Below are 8,441 nucleotides of genomic sequence, written 5' to 3' on the forward strand. Positions count from 1 at the left end.
GCCTAGGACTGGGTTTGCTGGATCTTGGGGTCATCATATGTTTAACTTTTTGAGGCACAGCCAAAACTGTTCTGCACAGTGGCTGTAGCATTTTACACTCCCGCTAGCAATGCAGGAAGGCCTGGTTGCTTTAGAATCTGCTAGAGCCATCTACACAGGGAAAGCAAGATTCAAAGACTTTGAAAATGTCTGACCAATGAGGAAACTTATATGTAAGTCTGGAGTGTGTGTGTGTGTGTGTGTGTGTGTGTGTGTGCATATAGATAGGGAGAGAGAGAGACAGAGGAAAGAGACAGAGGCTGGGTTTATTCATGCTGGAAAAATTAAACATGATCTGCAGGGTCATTTTAATTCTAAGTGAGCAAATTCAATTTTCTGTAGAAAAATTCTACAGCCAAAATGAAGAAAAGCATACCACCTGCTGCAGACGTGTTTTGCGAGATTTTTCATTATGATGGGCTTCACGGTTAGAGGCTGTGTTCCTGAGAGGTGAAATAAAAATGTTGCCATTAGGAATGGCATATCTAGGAGACTTTTTGAGAAAAGAGGAAAGTAAATGTCTGTAAAAGGAAAAAAGAGACAGTTCTCATACAGACTTAAATACGATCGTGGCCCCCGGCTCCCTGGCCACCCGAGAGGGCTGCTTGTTCACTGTATTCCTGTGGTTGTAGACAGAACATTCTCTCACCTTCTCTTCCCACCTTGCTCAGAAGAACAATGATCAGAATAGACCCTACATTCTCAAGATGCTTTTATTAATGCAATTCTTTGTTTCTAAAGAATTTTTTTTTCCAATAACAATAGAATTACATGAATTTTTTTTTATGCAAGTTTGGATTAAAGTTTCAAAGTTTCCTTCTGGCACAACCTAAAGGTTTGTGGTTCAAGCCCACGCAGCACTGCTGTGGAAGAAAGGCCCGGCACTCTGCTTCCAAGAAGGTTACAGCCAAGAAAACACTGTGGGGCAGTTCTACCCTGGGTTTGCCAAGAGTCAGTGTCAACTGGCAACTGTTTCTGTTTTTTTAGGTGACATAGGTGGAGTTCCTGCGTGACACGACAGGATATACATTTGTATGCATGTATATTTTATGTACGTGTGTATATATATATATGTGTGTGTATATGTATAAGAAGCCCTGGTGGCACTGTGGTTAAAGCACTCAACTGCTAAATGAAAGGTCGGCAGTTTGAAAGCACCAGCAGCTCCTTGGGAGAAAGGTGCAGCAGTCTGCTTCTGTAAAGATTTACATCCTTGGAAATCCTCTCAAGTCACTATGAATTAGAATTGACTCAACAGCAGTGGGTTTTTTTTCCTTTTTTGTATATGTGTGTGTATATATATATATATATATATATATATATATATATAAATCTATGTATGTATGTTTATGTCTGTCATTGTTGTTAGGTGCCATTGAGTTAGGTTGAACTCATAGCAGCCCTATAGGACGGAGTAGAAGCGCCCCATAGGTTTTCCAAGGAGGGGCTGGTGGATGTGAACCGCCCACCTTTTCGTTAGCAGCGCAATGCTTACCCAGGGCCCCACCAGGGCTCTGTATATAAGCATATGCGCATGCTTGGCTTCCCCCACATGTCTGTCAGTTTGACGTACTGTAGGGGTTCTTACACCAAACTTTTGACACCTCCTTTAACAATACTTTAAATCATTTCAAGCCCAAAATGTGTCATTTCTCCTTTTCCGTAACCAGCCCTGGATTTGCTCATTCATTCTTAGCATGCTTGAGATCACTCTGATTCCCATCTCCTCCCTGGCTACCTTCCATCCCCGTTTGTCTTTAAGGCGCATTGTTCCTCATATGAGGAAAGAGAAGCTGGTTCCTCTGCCAAGGAAACCCCCGACCTCTGGAAAAGCTCTCAGAGTCTCCCAAGTGTGTGCAAATAAATTAATTCACTTTAATAGTATAGAAAAAGGTCTGGGAGGCTTGTTTTTACACCAGCCCTGAGAGGCCTGAGAGGCACTTAATTTCAGGTCGCTGAATTGAGCATTGGATCTTGCTAAGTGGTGAAGCGCAGCTCAACCTCGGGGCTTTTCTGAACAAATAACTCTTCTACAGAAACTACAGGTAATTGGAAGGAATGGATTTCGCCTGATTGCCTCTTTGGCCCTGAAAGCAGCAGAAGCCCCCGAGGAGGCGTCTGGGCGCCCTGCTCCTTGCCCCGAAAGGCACCCAGAACATAATGGGAGTGACAGGCTACACTGATCCATTATGGACACACTGCCAGGGCGCAGCCCCACAAGGCCTTCGCAGAGACAGACACTGTGTTTCTGAACGCACTTTTTTAATTCGCAGTTAGTTTGTGCATCAAGGCAAGGAGGAGACAACCGTGAGTGTGCACGTCTGATATCTGTTCCTTTCCCCAACTCGCAGCGAGTAAGGCTTGTCCTTGCTGAGAGGGGTGGAGGGGTGGCTGGAGGTGTTCCAGACCTGCATGCCTAGGCCATCCCCCAGGCAAGGGTTCAAAGGGGAGAGGACGACCTACGTGGGGGGGTGGTTACCGAAGTCTTGGCACTGGTCATACTGGTGGCTGCGGTCCGTCCCCCTGCACCTCTGTGGCTCTGCGGGGGGTACCTGGAGGGTAAGGCGGAGAAGCCCGGTGAACCACGCGGCGCTGGTGCTAATCAGAGGCCGTATGTATTCCGGCGTTGCGGGGCAGCCGGCCAGCTGTCAGGTTTGCTTCCTCGCCATACCTAGCGTGCAGTGCAGAGGGGTCGCCAGAGCATGGCTGGCGCTGCAGGGATTGGTTCCGGGGCAAACTGGAGCCATGGCGGTGCCGCCGGAAGCACCTGGGAACCTGGGGCAGGGAAATAGGGGGTCTCCGCGACTAAGCGATCGGGCACGCGGGTCTAGGCGGGCGTCGAGGCGGGGCCTACCTCACTGGATTCACCTCAGTGGTGCTGGAGCAGTCTGTCGTCCGCGGGCCCTCTGAGACGGCTCCCAGGGCCTTCCCAGATCCACCTGCCCACCGGGTTGTCGCAGGGCAGGTCCACGCCCGAGATGTCGCCCAGATGGGCCAGCAGCAGCTGCGAGAGCCTTCGATGAGCGTGTTGGTTCCAGTGCACGCCATCTGCCTGCCTGTGCTGCCGGAGTGCCGGAAGTGGAAATTCAAGTCCAGCACGTTGAAGCGGAGCCTGCTGGCCTCAGCGGCGCTGTAGAAGTTGGCCTCCACCACATCATCCCGCAGGCACGAGGTCGGGGGCATGCCCTCAGGCGGGAGGAAACCCCCCGAGACCGTCTCAGCCACTGGCATGGCAGTGTTCCACACCACGAGAGAGGACTCGGGCAGGACCTAGCGAAGGCACCAGAACAGGGTCTCCAGGTTCCTCCTGTAGCTCCACATGGAATCCTGGCCATACCTGGACAGGTCCCAGAGGCAGGAGTTCATGATGACCACGTCTGGGCCGTGCTCGCCCCTCAGCAGCTCCAGCAGGACTTTCTCCACGTACCGGGAGTAGGCGCGTGTGAGGAAGTAGAAGCGCACAAGGTGGTGTGTGGAGCAGAACTCGCCGACTTCGCGGTAGTGGGTCCCGTTGTGCATACGGCCCCACCCGCCGCCGTGCAGCAGCCTGTCCTGCTAGAAGCTCATCTCGCCCTTGGCCTTCAGGGGACTGCTTGAGAGCAGGCAGTCCTTCTGCAGCAGGAGCACCAGGTCCTTGTACACGGCCCTCTGCACCGAGTCCCCCATGACGACCACGAACTTGTTGTGCCGCAGCTGCCGGACTTCGGACGCCCTCACGTGGACCATGGTGGCTGGGTGAAGGTGGCCTAGCTCCTGCCTTCCCTCAGGGCGGGTCCCGAAAGAGCTCTGGACCGAGGGCTGAGGGGCTGCTGCCAGAGACGGAGAGAAGGCAGGCAGGCTGGCTGGCTGGCGGTTGTGGGGCGGCCGGGCGGGCAGACGGGGGCTGTTTAATGCCGCTGGACTGGCCTGGGCCTGGACGGGGAGGAGAAAGGGGGCAGCGTCCGGGGCCCTGAAAGCGTTCTGCCAATCCTTAGGCCCACGGTGTGACCTCTGAACCCATGGCCCTGCCCCTGTGCCTGGCTTGGCTCCCCTTGGTGGAGGGCAGCGGTGCTGACACTGATGCTGTTGGTCTGGATGGTTGTAGGCTGTTTCCGCCTCAGCCACCACCTGTGCTCCAGGCACTGGGACAAAATCTGTCCACTGGAAGAACCAGGCCACTTCCAGGGCCGTGGCCCAGTCGGTGGTGGATCCACACCCAGGATTTCCAGGCAGTGTAGGCGAGAATACTCAGGAAAACATACTCATCTTAGTTCCACGGTGCTTTCGTCTTTGTTTTCGTTTTGTCTCTCTCTTCCCAATCCCATTGTGAGTACCCCAGCCCTCCTGAGAAATGACAAGAACACATCCCATGACCTGATCACTGTCTTTGTCCCAGGGTAAAGTCTGGAGACCCCTTCTAACACAGTGTTCCAACCGGGGTGTGGGAATCCATACCCACAAGGTACTGGCCATGATGGTATCCCCAAGCAGTCCACCCTTCACACTTCCATCTGCACACCCAGTGCTCCTGAGCTGAGGCCTGGCCACCACACAGCTCCTCTGCATTTATCCAGCATTGCCCTTTGGAGAATCGAAGCAAAGGAACCCTACGGTATGTAACGTAGGTGGACGTTTTACCCTTCCTGGGCACCACCTTCTGGGCAGTCATTCTGCTTCTCTGGGGATCCCCCCGGGGTGTCCAGTGTAGAACTCCTGCCGTCCACCACCTTTTTGCACTAACAAACGGCCTCTGGTGTGGTTCAAGCAGGGTAAGCTTAGTATGCAACTTCTGGCTCTTACAAATTAGGCTCCTATTATACTTTTGTAGGTGGACTTGTGCAAAAAGAGAGCTCCAGCTCTCAGTAAAAGCCCTGAGCTGCACTTGTCTGCTGGTGTGGTGGTAGAACAATCGTTGCTTTGGGAAATGCTCAGACCCTTTTCCACAGTGGCTCCACCAGCCATTAGATCTGTTAATTTTAACATGCTCACTCCTTAAATTATGACACTATCTTCTGGGTGCCCCAAACCATTAAACATATGACTGCTAACAGAACGATTGACAGTTTGAGTCCACATAGAGGCCCCTCAAGTGAAAGTTCTGGCTATCTACTTCCCAAAGGGCATAAACTTAGAAAACAAAAAAACCTGTGGAGTACATTACTACTCTGCAATATCTGGGGTTGCTATGAGCCAGATGTACTGGTCAGTACTTGCTCCATGTACAATGGTCAGTACTTGCTCCACGTACAATGACTTCCTCTCCATTGAATATAAATGTTGACGTCCTGGCTGAAAGCACCATTCCTAATTCTTACTAAGATGTAGCATGATTTCCTTATCCCTTACATACAACTGTTTGTTTTTACATACTGGTGCTGGATTCCTGGCTGAAATCCAAGGCCTAATTCTCAACAGGATATTGACATCAACTTTGATAAAAGAACCCTTCCCTTCCCTCTCTTTAATATAGATGCCAGTATGGGGCATGGTTCTGTAACAACCATGCCCCATTACTTCATAGGGTGTTGATTTAGTCTCTTGGCTCTGTGAATCATGAACTTCTCTATTAGCAGATTCTGGCTGTAACACTCACGTCATATTCCTTATTAAAAAAATATGTGCATGGAACAAGCTCTGTGAACCCTGGCCTCTTGTCTGCTTGAATAGGATGCTAGCTTTCCAACCGTGCTGCCTTTGACTATTTCATTACCAGAATATGGGTCAAGCTCCTGGCTCTGTGAAACCTGATCTTTTTTGTTATTCTTTTTCCTTTGGATATGGTTGCTAACTTCCTTTTTGTAACAACCATGACATAATCTTTACTATTATGTCAATATCTTAGTAAAAAAAAAAACAAAACTAAAGACATAGATATTGTTTTAAGGTTATGGATATTCCCTTTCTAGCTTTGTTTAAATGACCCTTTTCTCACTAGTACATACGTTAAAGCTCTTCTTTATGAATCCTGCCTTCATGTTTCTCTGGGTATAGATGCTAATTTCCAGGCCTCACAAGCCATGTATCTTTTTTTAAGTAGGTTATTAAGGCAAATTTCCTTTCATATGGACTCTGACCATCTTTAATCATGAATATGAATACTACCTATCTGGCTGTACTTACTGTGGCCCCCTTTTCCCTTGGCTATGTTTTATGGATGCATTTTTCTGGCTCAATGAACCCTGACCTTCAGTCTCCCAACATAGGAGTTTCTTGACTCTAACAACCACGGCCTGTTTAATATTCAGATCCAGTTTCAGATTTTTACTCGGATTTGCATTCTTTAAACTCTGTCTTTACGTTTCATAGGATATGGATTCTAGCTCCCTGGCCATGAGAACCATGGGCCATTTTCACTAAAATATGGATGTAGGCTGTTAGCTTTATGAACCCTAATCTGTTTTTGTCCATGAACGTGGTTGCTACTTACCTGCTTGTAGGAAACATAACACAATTCTTAGCACAATTTGAGTCAGACCAGGGCTTTATGAACCCTGATCTTCTCTTAAGTAGTATGTGACTGTAGCTTCCTGGCTTTAAGAAGCATAATGTATCTCTTATTAAAATATGATTTTGGGCTCATGATTCTTTGAACCCTAACCTCCTTTCTCCTTGTATATGGAGGTTGTAGCATTGTGCCCCTCACTTTATGTTAGGATTTGGATGAATTCCAGGTTTTATTAATTCTGACCTCTTATTTCTTTGGCTATAAGTGCTAACTTTATGGCTGTAATGACCTTGACTTCAATATTATTACTATATTCTAGGTAAATATTTAGTCTTAGAGCTTGTTTTAACCCATCGTGTTTTTCTTTGGGTATGCATGCTAACCTCTTGACTGTAATAAATATGCCGTATTTACTGCTGCCCATTACTATTGCCATCAAGTGGTTTCTGATGCACAGCAACTCTATAGGAAGGAGTAGAACTGCCACATGGTTTTCAAAGGAGCGTTTGGTGGATTTGAACTGCTGACCTTTTGGTTAGCAGCTGTAACTCTTAAACGCTGTGCCACCAGGGTTCCTATTGGGATGTGGATTTAGTTTCCAAGTATACATATCTTGAGTTCTTCTTCAGTTGGATATAGATGCTAATTTCCTGGCTGCAATAACCATGACCTGTTTCTTGCTATGATATTAATGCAGGCTCCTGCTGGTATGAACTTTGGCCTCTTATTTTCCCTTAGATAAGTTTTCTAGCTGTCTGATTGTAATACTCTTTGAAGATTACATAACAGGATATGTATCCACACTACCATCTTTGTTGTTGTTGTTTGGTGCTGTTTAGTCCATTCTGACTCATAGTGACTCTGTGTACAGCAGAATGAGACACTGCCTGTCCCTGCGCCATCCTCAAAATGGCTGCTATGTTTTTTTTAATAATTTTTATTGAGCTTTACGTGAACGTTTACAAATCAAGTCAGTCTGTCACATATAAGCTTATATACACCTTACTCCATACACCCACTTGCTCTCCGCCTAATGAGTCAGCCCTCCCAGTCTCTCCTTTCTGACAATTTTGCCAGTTTCTAACCCTCTCTACCCTCCTATCTCCCCTGCAGACAGGAGATGCCAACACAGTCTCAAGTGTCCATCTGATACAAGTAGCTCACTCTTAGCCACCATCTCTCTCCAACCCACTGTCCAGTCCCTTCCGTGTCTGATAAGTTGTCTTCGGGAATGGTTCCTATTCTGGGCCAACAGAAGGTTTGGGGACCATGACAGCTGGGATGCCTCTAGTCTTAATCAGACCATTAAGTCTGGTCTTTTTATGAGAATTTGGGGTCTGCATCCCACTGATCTCCTGCTCCCTCAGGGGTTCTCTGTTGTGCTCCCTGTCAGGGCAGTCATCGGTTGTGGCCGGGCACCATCTAGTTCATCTGGTCTCAGGATGATGTAAGTCTCTGGTTCATGTGGCCCTTTCTGTCTCTTGGGCTCATGGTTATCTTGTGACCTTGGTGTTCTTCATTCTCGTTTGATTCTGATGGGTTGAGACCAATTGATGCATCTTAGATGGCCACTTGTTAGCACTTAAGACCCCAGACGCCACATTTCAAAGTGGGATGCTGAATGTTTTCATAATAGAATTATTTTGCCAATTGTCTTAGAAGTCCCCTTAAGCCATAGTCCCCAGACCCCCGCCATGCTCCACTGATGTTTGAAGCTATCAGTTTATCTCAGAAACTTCTTTGTTTTGGGTCCAGTCCAGTTGAGCTGACCTTCCGTGTATTGAGTATTGTCCTTCCCTTCACCTAAAGTAGTTCTTATCTGCTAACTAATCAGTAAATAACCCTCTCCCACCCTCCCTCCCTCCTCACCTTGTAACCACAAGAGTATGTGTTCTTCTCAGTTTATACTATTTCTCAAGATCTTATAATAGTGGTCTTATACAATATTTGTCCTTTTGCCTCTGACTAATTTCGCTCA

At 47.7% G+C, this 8,441-nt stretch overlaps 1 pseudogene; it reads right to left on the reverse strand.

Moving 5' to 3' along the window:
* Positions 1 to 2,908: 2,908 nt before the first annotated feature.
* LOC135229918 (PC-esterase domain-containing protein 1B-like) lies at positions 2,909 to 7,645 on the reverse strand (annotated as a pseudogene).
* Positions 7,646 to 8,441: the final 796 nt, after the last annotated feature.

The sequence above is a fragment of the Loxodonta africana genome, unplaced genomic scaffold (genome assembly GCF_030014295.1).
Source record: "Loxodonta africana isolate mLoxAfr1 unplaced genomic scaffold, mLoxAfr1.hap2 scaffold_624, whole genome shotgun sequence".
Taxonomy (NCBI): Eukaryota; Metazoa; Chordata; class Mammalia; order Proboscidea; family Elephantidae; genus Loxodonta; species Loxodonta africana.